Raw genomic sequence first — 16,077 nt, 5'->3', positions numbered from 1 at the left:
CAGTTTCTGGAGGCCTTACCAGCAGAATTGAGAAGGGACTTGATTAGGCGGGGCTGTGGGTCTTTGGATGAAGTTGTTAAAAGTATGGAATGCTTTCTAGAGTCCCAACATGTGGGTGGGGGCGGGGTGCGGGCGGGAAAGGAAAGATATATGACAGGGGCTAAGCCTCTGCAGGCAAAGAGGGAACTGGCCGGTATGGGTGAAGGGGGAATGGGGGTCTCGGGGTATGCTGGGGATCGTATTTGTTATAGGTGTGGGCATAAAGGGCACGTAAGGAAGGATTGTAGGGCCAAGGAGGGCTTTACTTCTCATTCTTATAAACAGGTGTCCAATCCCTTTACTCAGGTCGTGGAGGTGGGGGGGGGTGAAAGTGGAGGCCCTGTTAGACTCGGGAGCTGACCAATCTATGCTTTCAAGGAGATTATGGTCCCGTATAAGTAAGGGAAAGTATGATCAGAGAGGGGCTAGCCAGGGGGAGGTAGCTATTCAATGCATTCATGGGGCTAGTACTAGGTATCCTTTACATTGGGTGACCGTAAAAGGGCCTATGGGGGCACACCGGATATTAGTAGCGGTGTTGTCTCGGCTGCCACAGGACCTGATACTGGGGAGGGACTGGGCCCCTTTTTCCCTATATGTGAAAGGGGGAAAAGCCTTTGTAACTACCCGGGCTCAGTGTCAGTCACAGCAGGAGGGTGGGAAGGGTCTTCCTTTGGATCAGGTTTTTCCCTTTCATCCTGAGATTTTTGGTACCCCGGGGAAAAGTAGGAAAGGGGTCCGGCAAAATAAGGGAGCTCAATGGAAAAGAAGGCAGGCCATGATAGAGGTTGAGGGGGAAGGAGATTTTCCAAGGGACCTGGGGAAGCTCCTAGAGCAGTTTCCCTCTTTTCAGAAGGAGCAGGAGTCTGACGGGACCTTGCAGTACGCCTGGAGTAGGGCCCGAGAAGGGGAGGGGGGCTCTTCCCCGCATTTTAGGGTGGAGAAGGGGCTGCTATTTAGAGTTAGCTCGGCAATAGGGAGCGGGTGGCAGAAACAGTTGGTGATACCCAAGGGGTTTCGTAGCCTGATCATGAGATTAGCTCATGATCACCCGCTGGGGGGACATAAGGCGACACAGGGTACCCTGGACCAGGTTTTGCAAAGGTTTTATTGGCCAGGGGTTTATAAAGAAGTGGAAGGGTATTGCAATTCCTGTGGGCTCTGTCAGAAGGTAGCCGAGAGGGGGCCAGAGCGGGCGCCTTTATGTCCCTTGCCTCGTATTGGGGTTCCGCTAGGCCGCCTGGCTATGGATATTGTAGGACCGCTCCCCAAGTCACGGAGGGGTTTTGTGTATATTTTGGTGGTGTTAGATATGGCCACCCGTTTCCCGTGGGCGGTGCCCCTGCGTACAGTGTCAGCTAAGGTGATTGCCGCTGAGCTGATTCACATTTTTTGTACGGTGGGGTTTCCCCGGGAAGTACTTACTGATAGAGGCACTAATTTTCTCTCCCGTACATTGGCTCAAGTATGGGAGGCGTTTGGTATTGCACACATCCGTACCGCAGCTTACCATCCTCAGACCAATGGTCTGGTAGAGAGATTTAATAAGACTCTTAAGACTCTCTTGCGTAGAGGGTTGGGGAGCTGTATGGATGAGTGGGATCGCCTCTTGCCATTTGTCTTATACACCTGTAGGGAGAGTGTGCAGGCTTCATTAGGAGTGTCTCCATTTGAATTAATGTATGGGAGGGGCCCGCGGGGAATTTTGGATATCCTGAGGGAACAATGGGTGCCACCAGATAGAGGAGACTGTACGGTGGTCTCTTATCTGTTTGACCTGAAGAGTAGGTTGCGACGATTGGGGGGCTACGCCCGGGATAAATTGGGTAAAAGTCAAGAATATCAAAAATCATATTATGATCAGGGAGTGAAAGAGCGAGGGTTTGCAGAAGGGGAGAAGGTCATAATTATGATAGCAGATGGCCCTCATAAATTTGAAAGTAGGTGGAGGGGACCGGGGGTGATTACGAAGAAATTGAGGGCCCGTTACGTATGAGGTGAGGAATAAGAGGGGGAGAAAGCAAACATATCACGTGAATGTGTTAAAGTTGTGGAGGGAAAGGAAGGTGCTGTGGGGCGGGACTAAGGCGATGGAGGAGGAGGATCTGGGGCCTCAGATCTCAGACATCTTTAAGTCCCTGAAGCCCCACATTGCAGAGGAGTTAAATAAGGATCAGCAGCAGGAACTTGGGGCACTACTAGAAGAGTTCCAGGATGTCCTTACTCCCTGTCCGGGGGAGACCCATTTGAGCATGCATGAGATTATTACAGATCAGGGCCGGGTGGTTAGGCAAAGACCTTATAGGCTGTCCCCGGTGAAACAACAAGAGGTGGTTAGACAGGTGAAGGAAATGCTGGAGTATGGTATTATTGAAGAATCATATAGTCCTTGGTCAAGTCCAGTGGTGCTGGTGCCTAAGAAAGACGATACCTGGCGGTTTTGTATTGATTTCCGCCAGGTTAATGCCCTCTCCTCGCCTGATGCCTATCCTATGCCTCGTATTGAGGATTTATTAGATAGGTTGGGGTCGGCTCAGTATCTGTCTACGCTGGACTTGACCAAGGGATATTGGCAGATTCCTTTATCTGCGGAGTCTAAACCCAAGACGGCCTTTTCTACCCCCTTGGGGCTCTTTCAATTTAAGAGGATGCCGTTTGGATTAAACTCCGCAGCGGCGTCCTGTCAGCGCCTGCTAGATAGGGTCTTACGGCCTCATCAGAGTTATGCTGCGGCTTATCTGGATGACGTTATTATCCATAGTGAGGACTGGGTGACACACATGAGGCAGGTCAGGAAGGTGTTAACAGCTTTCCGGGAGGCAGGTCTCACACTTAATCCCCAGAAATGTCACTTCGCCCAACAGGAGGTTAAATATCTGGGCTATAAGGTGGGGGGTGGGCAGGTAAAACCCTTGTTGGATAAAGTACAAAGTATTAGGGAGTTTTCTTATCCGACAACCAAAAAAAGGCTGCGGAGTTTCCTTGGGCTAGTCGGGTACTACCGCAGGTTCATTCCCCATTTTGCCTCACAGGCTGAGCCCTTAACAAATATGCTAAAAGGGAATCGGCCGAATCAGTTGAAATGGGGGGAGGAGGAGAAAGAAGCCTTTCAAGAGTTGCGTTTAGCGCTATGTGAGGATCCGGTACTGAAGGCAGTTGAATGGGACAAACCCTTTGTACTGCAAACGGATGCCTCGGGGGTGGGCTTGGGGGCAGTACTTTCTCAGATCCATGAGGGGGAGGAACATCCTGTATTATATTTGAGCCGTAAACTCCTTCCTCATGAAAAAGGATATGCCACCATTGAGAAGGAGTGTCTGGCTATTAAGTGGGCCACCCAAATGTGTCAATACTATTTAGAGGGACGGCCCTTTAGGCTTATTACGGATCATGCCCCCCTGAAATGGTTAATGCAGATGAAAAGCGCTAATGCCAGACTTATGCGTTGGTATCTGTCCTTGCAACCCTTTCAGTTCCGGGTGGAGCATCGGGCAGGCAAACTATTGGGGAATGTGGATATTTTGTCCCGAATGGCCGGGCAGGAGGTTGAAGGAGTCAAGCCCCGGGAGGGTAAAAGGTTCTTAAGCGGGGGGGTATGTAAGGAGGAGGTAGAGGGAAGGCAGAGAAGAACTGACAGGGGCAGTAGGCCTAGAAAGGAAGATCACTCTCTGTCGGGGAAAGGGGGTAGGAGACTTGCAAGAAAGGAAGTGAACTACAGAACCCAGCAGCACTTGCAAGGGAGGAGGGAACATGAGGGACAGCACTCCAACGCCCAGCAGGCAGAAAGGTCAGCAGGTGATTGGGAGATGGAGGACAATCAAGGGGAGGAGCAGCACCTGGGAGAGAGGGTGGGGGAAGACTCCATGGAGTGGGAGGAGATTGAGCTGGAGGAGGACGGTGAAAAGGCCATGAAAGAAGCTGAACAGGAGCAAATGGAGTTCTTCTGCTCAGGACAGAGGGTAATTACATGAAGAAGGTCAGTCTGTACATTTTCGGTGGGAGGTTGTCAGAGTGTTGGTGGCTGACAAGTGAGGGAGGAGAAAATGCCTCTATCTCCTAGGCAGTAGGAGAAAGTGAGTAGAGGAACTGACTGACTCAAAAGTCTATTTCATTTGGGTTTGGAGTCTCAAGACTGAACTTTTGGGAACTGTTGGGGGCTTGTGGGGAGAGGGGAAGAAGAAGGGAAGTAAGTTGTACAGAGACCAGCAGCTGGAATACAGCGCATACTCTATGCGCCGGCTGGTGGGGCTCTGAAATAAAAGTGCTCTGCAGAATAAACAGTACTGTGAATTGCTTTTTGCAAGTGAGCCGGAACAATTCTGTTGAGGAGATGGATTAGCCCCAATTGTGCGGGCGAAGAAGGACAGCTCGGAGAGGTGCTCCGAGGTGCGCAGACCACACAGAGAGGTGTTGAGCGGAGCGCGGACAGCACAGAGAGGTGTCAAAGCAAGAGCGGACAGCACGGAGGGGTGCTTGCTGACAGTACATGATCAAGCCATCAACTCCAATATCATCACAGCAATAGAGCAGAAGGGCAATATTAAAAGGTTCATTAAGGGCTTCCACCAAGTACTGAACCAAGGGTTGTGCAATCAAGACTTTTTGTTTTGATTTCTTTTTTTAAATTATGTTAATATTTACAAAATTTTTTCAAATTTTAATATTTACATAATTAAGCACTTAGCCTTCCAAAGTTCCATAGAAGCATATGGAACTTTGGAAGGCTAAGTGCTTTGAAAATATGCCTCTAATAGTGTATATTATATATATCAGTGAATAGGAAAAGTTATACCTTAGCTGAAAATTTTCTTTCCATTAATCCAACCAGATCAGTTTACACTAATGATGTTCTGTCCATCCACCAGCAGAAGGAGATAGAAAAAATAGTTCCAAGTAATTCACCTTTCAAGAGTATCATGCTGCCTGGAATGCTTAGTATTTTGACTTGCCAAGCAATGGTGCTCTGTACCGCCTGAAGAGAAGTCAAATTCAGTCAGGAAAGTAACTGGTGCCAAGGAACAGTATTATTAGGAATCCCTGTGAAAGCAAAGCCCATCCATAGACCCCGCCCAGAGGAATGAGAAAAGATGATTCGCCACTAGGCCTGCACTTCCTGATATGCAGACCCACCCCCTAATCTGGGAAGTGGGACAAGGCTCAAACTGAAGCAGGAGCCACATGTAGCTGGCATAGAAACGTGGCATCGTGAACTCGCAGTTGGCATAGCCAGGTGTCATGAAAATGGATTTTAAGATGACAAAACTCCTGTTGCTGCAGTGAGGACAAGAGAAACCAAGTACCCCAGGGCTTGAGACCTAAAGAAACCAGAACTGAAAGACACCAGAAAGGGAGGGCATCTGGACTGGTTTGGTTGGATTAAAGGAAAGAAAATTATCAGGTAAGACAATTTTTCCTTCCTTGTCATCCACCAGACCAGTCCAGACTAATGGGATATAGCAAAGAAGTGTTCCTATTAGGGCGGGAGAAACCAAAGAACAAAGATCCTGCAACATCAACTGTGGAAGAACAGAAGTCCTCTACTGAAAGCAATCATCCCAAGAAGGGGAAAGATAAACTGCCAGAACCCACAGACCACAAAAACAAACTGTATATGTCTGACCGGAGAGAGGCAGAAGGGGACTTAAGGAGCCAGGGACTTTGAAGTCCAGGAGAGTACGTGTAGCATGTCGAGCGAGCGAGAGAGAGAAAGAGAGACCCAGGGAACAAGGCCAAGAAACCGGCATGCTCAAAGAATAGAGAATGTCATGCTCCCAACAGCACCTGAGAAGGGCACAGGAGAGGAGATGAAGCCAAGCTTCTGCGCTAATTGGAAGGCACAGGCCACCATACAAAGAGAGGGAAGGAGAAGCTATTGCGCTAAGAGAACAGAGCCGTTGAGAACAAGAGCATTGCCATACGTCAATCCCAAGCAACAGCTACAGGAAGGGATGCCCACTCAATCTTAAACTCAAACCATGAACATGCTAACAGAAAGAGGAATCAATAGCTCAAAAATCTTCCTTCCCAGGAAGAACCCAGCGAAGTGCTGAGACAGGACCTTTAAAAACCTTGGAAAGCTCAGATGAAAACCAAAATGGCCTCCTCCCAGACAAAAAAGGAGCATGACCTACCGGCATAGGTCAAGCAGGGACACCACAAAAGGAACTCAAAGGCAGAGCCATGGCCATGCTCCACAGGGTCAGCAAGTTGGCCACCCAGCTATACACCATACATTCACCACTCAGCGAGACCAAAGAAAAGGAGCCATGTGCTACATGCAAAGGACCATAAGCCCCAATAGAGGCGGAGGCCTGCTGCACTGCCAGAGATGGAAGCCCGCTCCACCCCTTGAGGTGCAACGAAGGCGAGCTGCCAGAGAATGATCCCTGTACTATAGTCAGGGATGGAGCCAAGAATTTCTACGTAAATGAATACACACTCAATCTGTAGAAAAGCAGCTACGCTGCACATGTAGGAAAGGGACCCTAACCCAGAGATAAACCTGCTCAACTGCAGGGATGACACCACAGAAGAACCAGAGAGGGCTCTGGACAATCAAAATCCATGGAATCCCACTTAATACTCCAAGAAGGGACCCAGCACGACTCCCCGAGATGGGAGGCACGTCCGATCCCTAAGAGGGAGGCATCACCAACTTCCAGAGGCTGGGCCACGGCCGACACCCTGAAACAGAGCTGGTGGTTCAGTAGAGCATGGTCCTGTACTCTATTAGAAGCTGTCTGGGCTCAAATCTTGCCACTGGCTACTCCTCCACTTGAAAAAGAGGCTAGTGCACCGAGATCTTGGGGAACTGGATTTGATTCCCATTGCAGCTCCTTGTGGCTCTGGGCAAGTCACTTAAATCTCAATTGCCTCAGGTGCAAAAAAACTTAGACTGTGAGCCCATAAGAGACAGAGAAAGTACCTGCATATAAAATGTAGTGCGCTGCATACACTAGTATGCAGTAGTCTAGTAGTGCTAAAGAAATAAGTTGAAGCAGTAGTAGCTGTGCCCAAGAGCTGGAGGTGGAGCCCTGCCCTATAATCAGAGCCATTCCCAGTTGAAGGCGCTAGGCTCCACAGCTAAGATGGAGGAAGTGTGACTGCTGGAGGGGGAGCAATAGGCAACATCCAGCGATGGAGTACAGATGACAGTCAGTGCTCGGTATCCAGAGACGAAGCCCTACTCAAGCGCTCCCCATCCAGAGATGTGTCTAACTCCTACATCCAAGATGAAGCCATGCACCATAGCCAGAAATGGAACTATGGAAGAGGTGGCCAAATTACCACCAGAGAGGGAGCCATGGACCCCATCCAGAGATGGAGTCCCTTCCAGTGATGGAGCTCCATTCAATGGCCCACGATGTAGCAACACCTACCACAATGGAACCATACTTGCAACCAGAGATGGAGCCATGCACTCCACGTGATGGAGCCATGCACTCCACGAAAGATGTAGAAATTTCTCCAACCATAGAAGGAGCTATTTGCCACATTGGGGAGACACTGGGCAACCCAAGATGGAGCTACATCCTAGAGGTTGAGATACAAGACTTCCAACTCCAGCGATGGTACCATGCACTACAGTCAGTGACAGCACAGAGTTCCACAGCAAGCTATGGATCTTCAAGGTCCTGCTAGAGAAAAAACCCTGTGCAAGCAGAGAGAGCGCCCAGCAACTCTGAAGACAGAGCCATGCTGAAACTACAGACACCGAAGCCCGCAGCCAGCATGCCACCGAAATGGATGCAGGACCCCTTAGCACTAAAGCAGAACAGCCACCATGCAGCCACCGGTAGGCCGCACCCCAGTGCTGCTGCCTATAGCACCAAATACAGCTAGCCTGGGATTAAGAAAGGAAGCAGCCCGTTTTCACCCCAGCAGGACACCTCCAGACGTGAACCGTATCTGGCCTGAAAGGGCAACTGCCTATCATCCGGTAGCCACTGCCAAGAGGCCTCCAGGAGCCAAAAGAAAAAGCAGTCGAGAGGCACAGCCAGAAATGCAGGCCCAGGTCAGATAAAAAGACAAGGGGAAACACTGGAGGCTGACCAGGCCATAAGCAGAAACCAGTGCTGAACCCCGAACAGTTCAGGGTGTGAAACCCTACTACTACTAATCATTTCTATAGCACTACTAGATCTACGCAGTGCTGTACACATTATATGCAGGCACTTTCTCTGTCCCTAGAGGGCTCGCAATCTAAGTTTTTGTACCTGGGGCAATGGAGGGTTAAGTGCCTTGCCCAAGGTCACAAGGAGTTGCAGTGGGAATTGAACCCAGGTTGCCAGGATCAAAGCCTGCTGCACTAACCATTAGGCCACTTCTCCCTCCTGAATAAGAAACCGCACAACGAACTAGGTTGCATCAAGGCAGCAGGAAGCAATACCACTGGAACAAGCAAAAGCGCTGCCGACCTGGCTGCAAACACTGGCTGTGATTAACAGAATAGAGACATTGGGCCCATGCTGCGAAAGGTCCAAGCCCTGTCTGAAAGCCACGTCCCCCCAGCCAACTACAAGCAGCACTTTCCCGACCATTACCTAAGGCAGGGAGGAACATCAGCTGACTCCATGCCACCCGCAGGAAGCGAGAAGCTCTTCCTGGTACTGGCAAACTGAGCCAGTCAATAGGACCAGCAGACAAAAACCTTAATGCAGCAGAATCACTCACCAGCCAAGTCACCAACACAGAAAACAAAAGCACTCGAAACAGTGCCATGAAGATACTGTGCCAAACCACCAAAGGAAGCACTGAAAGAGCCGGGCACAAACAATGCCTTACACCGACCTGCTCCAATGGCTTTGTGGCAATAGGTACTTTTTCTTTTCTTTCTTTTATGAAAGCTGCAGTGCCACAGCAAGCAGGAGGAAAGGCACTCCCTGCCCACACAGAAGCCCCAAGGGGACTAAGTCAGCCGCCACTGGAAAGGAGGACTCGACTCCCCAATCAGCTGTGCTAGACAAACTGAAGCCCGTCAAAAACTGTAGAACTCTCATCCTGATAAGCGGCCCAGGGTAAGGAGGGGTCCTGAAGCACAGTAGGAGCTATACCCAACACACTACCAAAACTGTAAAGAAACAGAAAGAGGTATCCCTATTGAGAATTAATTGTCCCACAAGGCTGTTGTCTCATATCAGCTACAATATATTCCTAAAACGCCGAACAGGGCAGAAGTGGAGCTGGGGGGGGGGGGGGGGGGGAGGAGGGAGGGAGGGACCCAGTACCACCAGGTGTCATCCTAGCTGAGAGATGTGGGTCCTGGCACCACCAGGTATTAGCTAGTCAGACCAAATACTCAGCCAGAACCCCTTGCTCAACCGACACCTGGACAAACCAGGTCAGGAGCCATCCAGTCAAGCCCCAGCCAGGAGCTGCACCGTCTGTCCACCATCCATTAGGAGAAAGAAAATATTGAGCAGTCCAGGTGGCATGATACCCTTGAAAGGCAAATTACTTAGTACTATTTTCTCTGTCTCTTTCTGTAGGTGGATGGACATAACCACATTAGTCTGGACTGGTCAGGTGGATAACAAGGAAATGCATACTTTAATGCAGTTTGAACTGTATATTTTAGATAGAGTGTGAAAAATGTACAAGCGTATGAAGACATCTACAAGACACTTCTCTATTCTGTTGGCCACACCCCAGTTTGGATAAGGTGGGACCTATGATAGTAGTTCTCTTCCAAAGAAGGTCGATTGTGAACTGGAAAATCTTATATCCAAAAGCTGCACCGTCGGTGCCGGGCAAGATGGTGGAGGCTATTATTAAGAATAAAATTGCAGAGCATATACAAAAACATGGACTGATGAGACAAAGTCAGCACGGATTTAGTGAAGGGAAATCTTGCCTCACCAATCTAATGCATTTTTTTGAGGGGGTAAGCAAACATGTGGACAATGGGGAGCCGGTTGATATTGTATATCTGGATTTTCAGAAGGCGTTTGACAAAGTGCCGCACGAAAGACTCCTGAAGAAATTGCAGAGTCATGGAATCGGAGGTAGGGTATTATTATGGATTAAGAACTGGTTGAAAGATAGGAAGCAGAGAGTAGGATTGCGTGGCCAGTATTCTCAGTGGAGGAGGGTAGTTAGTGGGGTCCCGCAGGGGTCTGTGCTGGGTCCGTTGCTTTTTAATGTATTTATAAATGACCTAGAGATGGGAATAACTAGTGAGGTAATTAAATTCGCCGATGACACAAAATTATTCAGGGTCGTCAAGTCGCAGGAGGAATGTGAACGATTACAGGAGGACCTTGCGAGACTGGGAGAATGGGCGTGCAAGTGGCAGATGAAGTTCAATGTTGACAAGTGCAAAGTGATGCATGTGGGTAAGAGGAACCCGAATTATAGCTACGTCTTGCAAGGTTCCGCGTTAGGAGTTACGGATCAAGAAAGGGATCTGGGTGTCGTCGTCGATGATATGCTGAAACCTTCTGCTCAGTGTGCTGCTGCGGCTAGGAAAGCGAATAGAATGTTGGGTGTTATTAGGAAGGGTATGGAGTCCAGGTGTGCGGATGTTATAATGCCGTTGTATCGCTCCATGGTGCGACCGCACCTGGAGTATTGTGTTCAGTACTGGTCTCCGTATCTCAAAAAAGATATAGTAGAATTGGAAAAGGTACAGCGAAGGGCGACGAAAATGATAGTGGGGATGGGACGACTTTCCTATGAAGAGAGGCTGAGAAGGCTAGGGCTTTTCAGCTTGGAGAAGAGACGGCTGAGGGGAGATATGATAGAAGTGTATAAAATAATGAGTGGAATGGATCGGGTGGATGTGAAGCGACTGTTCACGCTATCCAAAAATACTAGGACTAGAGGGCATGAGTTGAAGCTACAGTGTGGTAAATTTAAAACGAATCGGAGAAAATTTTTCTTCACCCAACGTGTAATTAGACTCTGGAATTCGTTGCCGGAGAACGTGGTACGGGCGGTTAGCTTGACGGAGTTTAAAAAGGGGTTAGATAGATTCCTAAAGGACAAGTCCATAGACCGCTATTAAATGGACTTGGAAAAATTCCGCATTTTTAGGTATAACTTGTCTGGAATGTTTTTACGTTTGGGGAGCGTGCCAGGTGCCCTTGACCTGGATTGGCCACTGTCGGTGACAGGATGCTGGGCTAGATGGACCTTTGGTCTTTCCCAGTATGGCACTACTTATGTACTTATGTACAGATACCCATTCACCAATACAGTAACATCAAACTGAAGTAAGAACTAACTTATACCTAGGTGCCTTGCCAATATCTATTAAAGGGTATCTCTAGGTGCCCTGCTTCAGCCAGAACCACAGATCCAGTGAGACTTCATGAAGTCAAGTATTTGGAAGCTAACAGCCTTGAAGGTTCTACACACTTTCCCATCTTAATGGCAATGATAGCTAGACCTTTTCTCCCTGATTCTGAAGATATACAAAACGTTCCTGCAGGGTAGCATCCCAAACTTGTGATTTATATTGTTGTCCAACATTAGTAATCATCTTACAATAATCTACTCAAGAACACAAAGGCAATTCTCTTTGTTCAGTCACAAGAGGGGATATAAAGACAGCATTCTTTGCAAATTCACATAACTGTGTATTTTGGCACAAATCCTCCATATGGCAGTCACCACTGCTCAAGGCAATTTGTGCTGTTTAACTCATGCAGGTTGTTATCCAGGAAACAATATGAATAACCACAGCCATAACAGCGATGAAATCCTGGCCTGCTTTATTTTGTCCTCCAAGATCTTGACTACTCTGGGAACCTTGTCTCTAAATGTTCAAGAGCTAAGAAGGAATTAGGCAAGATTTTGTTCTAGTTCATGACTCAACTATGGGTCTATACACTTCAAAAAATTATCTCTGTAGACACTAGGATAATTAGTCACACATGTGGCTTTTAACATGAATTACTACCATTTCCTAGGTTGAAACAAAAATGCCTAGAAGTCTTTCTGCTTATATACTGAAGTCTGGCAGTCTATATATTATGATTTTGCTGGACAGCAAGTGCTAAAAAGCCTCCAGAGCATGCTGAAACTGTTCTCAGCTCAAGAAAGTTAATGTGATATTTGGATTCCTTTGGAGGCTGAGTGTTCCGACCACAGGGTTTGGTAATCTGCCCTCAATCAAGAATAGCTAATGGCTATGTGTCATATTGGTGTGATACCAAGACAGAGTCTATGAAGGCCTCCATTATCTGTACTTTGGTGCTGAAGGAGTCAAGAATATCAATTCTACTGGGATTGCCTCATGCGGAAACTGGCCACAAGGACAATGGAAGAGACAAGTAATTAAATCCAAAAATCTAAATCATCTAGTCTCCCTCCAACAGATATGTTTTTGCCCCGAGACTACGCTACTCACTAAAATCTACGTTAGCAGCCAGAATCTTTACTTACACTGTAATGTTAAGTCGGATTTCTTTGTTCTTCTGTCATGTGGACGAGCCATCAGAATTTGTTGAGGATGAGTTATGTAACAGTGAAAGAATATATAATTTGTGACAAAAGAACTGTCCTGTGCAAGAAGATGCCTGAAATCTTCTAGTAGTGGAAAGATTATCTGGTATGGGTCTGCACCAGAAGACATATGAGAAGAGACCTGAAGACCTGAATATGAATACCCTAGGGGAGAAAAGAGACAGGGGTGATATGATGCAGTATGTTAAATACTTAACAAGTTTAAATGAGCAAACATATCTTTTTCAAAGACAGGAAGGCTAAAGAACTAAAGAATATGAAATGAAATTGGCAAGGAGTAAACTTAAAAGCAACATTAGGAAACACTTTTTCTGTGAAAGAGCGGTAGATGCCTGGAATGCCTTCCTGGTGGAGGGTGTTGGGACAAAACAGTGACAGAATTCAAAAACGCATGGAATAAATGCAAAGAATCCTATCTAGCAAGAGGATTGCTCTGGTGGAGTTCTTAAGTTACCCTTGGTGTTGCCCTAGGTTCCCAATGATCTTTTGAGGCCCATATTTCTTCCGTTGTCAGCTCCTACTTCTTTTCACTTCGCCTCATCTGATCCCTGCGTAGTTATGCCGACAACCCTGTCTGTGCCTCTCTTCTTATTCCCTTGTCTCCACTTGTCTTGAATATTGTAATATTGTCTACTCTGGTATGCCAGCTATTAGACTCCTTATTCATGAACACAACCACGATCATATAACCCCACTCCTCATGCAACATCACTGGCTCCCAGTTTCTCTCACTGACACAAAGTTCTCTATCTTGGGCCCCTTCATCTCTCTCCTTTTTGTTCCGTACATAAGTACTGCCACGCTGGGAAAAGACCAAAGGTCCATCAAGCCCAGCACTCTGTCTCCGACAGCGGCCAATCCAGGCCCCAAGAGCCTGGCAAAAACCCAAAATTTAATAACGATCAATGGACTTTTCCTTCAGGAATCTGTCCAGACCCCCTTTAAACTCAGCAAGGCCAGCTGTCGTCACTACCTTCAGATGCCCTTATTCTGCAACTGCACACCGCCCGGCCCTTCGTTCGGTTCACTGCTCCCACCTTGCCGCTACGTAGCATTCTGCTTTTTTCATCCAAGCCTCTGTGTTTGGAATTCATTTCCTCTTGATCAGAGCAGTACCATCACAAATTTCACTCTGCTCTGAAAACCTCTCTTCTCTCTTTAGCCTTCCCACAGAGCTCTCTAAGGTAATGTGGTATACTCTGGACGACAGAGAACCCTTTTCCTTTTCGCTTCTACCCTCCTACTGCTCCTGTCATTTTACTCAATGAAGTTCCTTTCTGTTTTCAGCTGTTTTGCTTTTGTAAACTGCTTTGGTTGTCCAGCTGAAAGGTGGTATATCAAGTCTAAATAAACGATAATCAAAGGAAATCAAACATCAGAGAGGTGTAACCTGCAGGGAGAGAAGCAAATATGATCCTAAACACAAGCATACAGGCGGTAACATGCATATTCTGCACAGAGCAGTAGGTATGAGTCTAACTACCTCTTGCTGGGCAGACTGGATGAAACATGCTGGTCTTTATCTGCTCTATGTTACTATGTTACTATAATGCAGCTGTAGAAAGCATTTGTAATGCCATACACTGGTACTTCATAAAGGTTCACTGCCAAACAGCTGCTATCCCTCTACAAGGGACACTGGCCAGTCTGTAATATCTTTCCATAAATGTGAGGCAAAATGCCATGAATTCTATGGGCTACTATGGCCAAGGCTGCGACACTGTATCAAAGCAGACATATGTGAAATACACAAACTACTTTCTTCATAAATTTCCTGATAATAAACTAAGAGTCATGGAAACACAGAAACATGACAGCAGATAAAGGCCAAATGGCCCATATCCAGTATGCCCATCCTCTGTAACCATTAACTTTTCCTTTTCCTAAGGGATCTCACAAGCTTGTCCTACGCTTTCTTAAATTCTGATTTTTTCTCCCTTTGGGTTGCTATTTTACCCGGTTTTTCGGTAGTGGGAGAGGGAGCTCCGAGGCTAGGCTGCCATGCTACCCGATGACGTCACTTCCCCTTCGCTTTCTTAAATTCTGACACAGTCCTTGTCTCCACAACCTCCACTGGGAGACCATTCCACACATCCACCACCCTTTCAGGGAATGAATACTTTCTTAGATTGCTCCTAAGCCTATTTCCTCTTAACTTCATTGTATACCCCCTCATTCCAGAGTTTTCCTTCATTTGAAAAAGGCTCACTTCCTGTACTTCAATGCTCCCGAGATATTTAAACTAGAGCTGACCGGGAACGAGGATAGCAGGATTCATGCGGGTAACAAGGGAATCCCCTCCATGTCTGCGGGGATCTCACAGGGATGGATCTGGGGTCCATGGGAATCCTGTGGGGATGGACCTAGAACCTGTGGGATCCCTACGGAAGTGCCTTCCCTCCCCCGAGTGCCCTCCGGCCACAAACCTCAAGGTACCCTGGTGGTCTAGTGGCTTCTTCAGTGCAGGAAAGATTCCTACTCTTTCCTGCCCACTGCCACTGCGTTGATCCTCTCCTCTCTGCTCTTTTAACATGGCTGCCGAGACTTCCCTGGAAACCATGCAAGGCTGCCGCTGAAAGTCTAGGCAGCCATGTTAAAAAAAAGCAGAGTGGAGAGGATCAGCACCACAGTAGGAAAGAGTGAGGATCTTTCCTGCCCCGAAGCCATTAGACCACTAGGCTGCCTCAAGCTATATGTCGGGAGGGCACCTAGAGTCGGAAGGGAGGTGGATGGATGGAGTTGGGAAGGTAAAAGGGTGAGTGTTTCTCCTTCCTTGCGCTGCCATCATCACTGTACACTCAAAACAAAGCGAGCGAACCTAAGAGCTGCTGCATCTACATTGTCATTCTTTGTTGGTGGCATTTTTTATTTAATCTCCCTTATTTTCTCCTGGCAAAGGGTCACTAAAACAGACATGTTATGAGAATCAGGTGCTCAACATTCAAAGTTTCTATCTATTTACTTATTTGTCACATCTATATCCCACATTAAAAATGAATTAAGCTGAAACATGGGAGCATTTAAAATCTTTTTTTTCCCTGTGCCTACATCAAAAGAAAAAGATGGCATGTGGGAACTTGCTCCTTTTGTGAATTGCAGTGGAATATTATAAAAATGCACTTGCTTTTTTTATTACTACCTTTTCACAGAAAGGTATTTAATAGAGAATGGCTTCCTTCATGCAGGAGTTTTGTCCAGCATCAGTCTAAATGTGCCAGAATACTATTAGCCGCCAAGTTCCTACAAAGTTATTTATGTTTAGTAGAAAATAAATCTGTTGCCTCAGGCTGCATGCTATGTGAATACTGCATCTAGTATCACTTATTAAAAGCAACTTTGTTTTAATTCATTTATCTAGTCCTTATCCAGTTCTTACATGTACATGGTTTTGATTTTTTAATCCCAAAGGTGAATCCTAAGGGTAATTGAACAATTAGGTATAAACTGTGTTGTTTCTGACTTTACTTGTTTTAGAATTTGGACTGCTTTGGGTCCTGTGCTGATCTGTACATCTGCTGTCTTAGAGTATAGAAGAAAATGATTTATGTTACTTTTACTAGTATTTTTACT

General features: G+C 47.0%; 1 protein-coding gene across 10 annotated transcripts in view; it reads right to left on the bottom strand.

The window, feature by feature from the left end:
- PUM2 (pumilio RNA binding family member 2) overlaps positions 1 to 16,077 on the bottom strand; it is a 334,312-nt gene that overhangs the window by 282,248 nt on the left and 35,987 nt on the right. Inside the window, exon 1 of one of the 10 annotated variants that reach the window (XM_030198822.1) lies at positions 12,427 to 12,636. The exons of the other annotated variants lie outside the window; for them this stretch is intronic. The gene's annotated coding sequence lies outside the window, so the exon portion shown is untranslated. Of the gene's footprint in view, positions 1 to 12,426; positions 12,637 to 16,077 lie in introns of those variants that run through there. 10 annotated transcript variants of the gene reach the window in all.

Source organism: Microcaecilia unicolor, chromosome 3 (genome assembly GCF_901765095.1).
Source record: "Microcaecilia unicolor chromosome 3, aMicUni1.1, whole genome shotgun sequence".
Lineage (NCBI taxonomy): Eukaryota > Metazoa > Chordata > Amphibia > Gymnophiona > Siphonopidae > Microcaecilia > Microcaecilia unicolor.
This window is presented reverse-complemented; position numbering and strand designations above follow the sequence as displayed.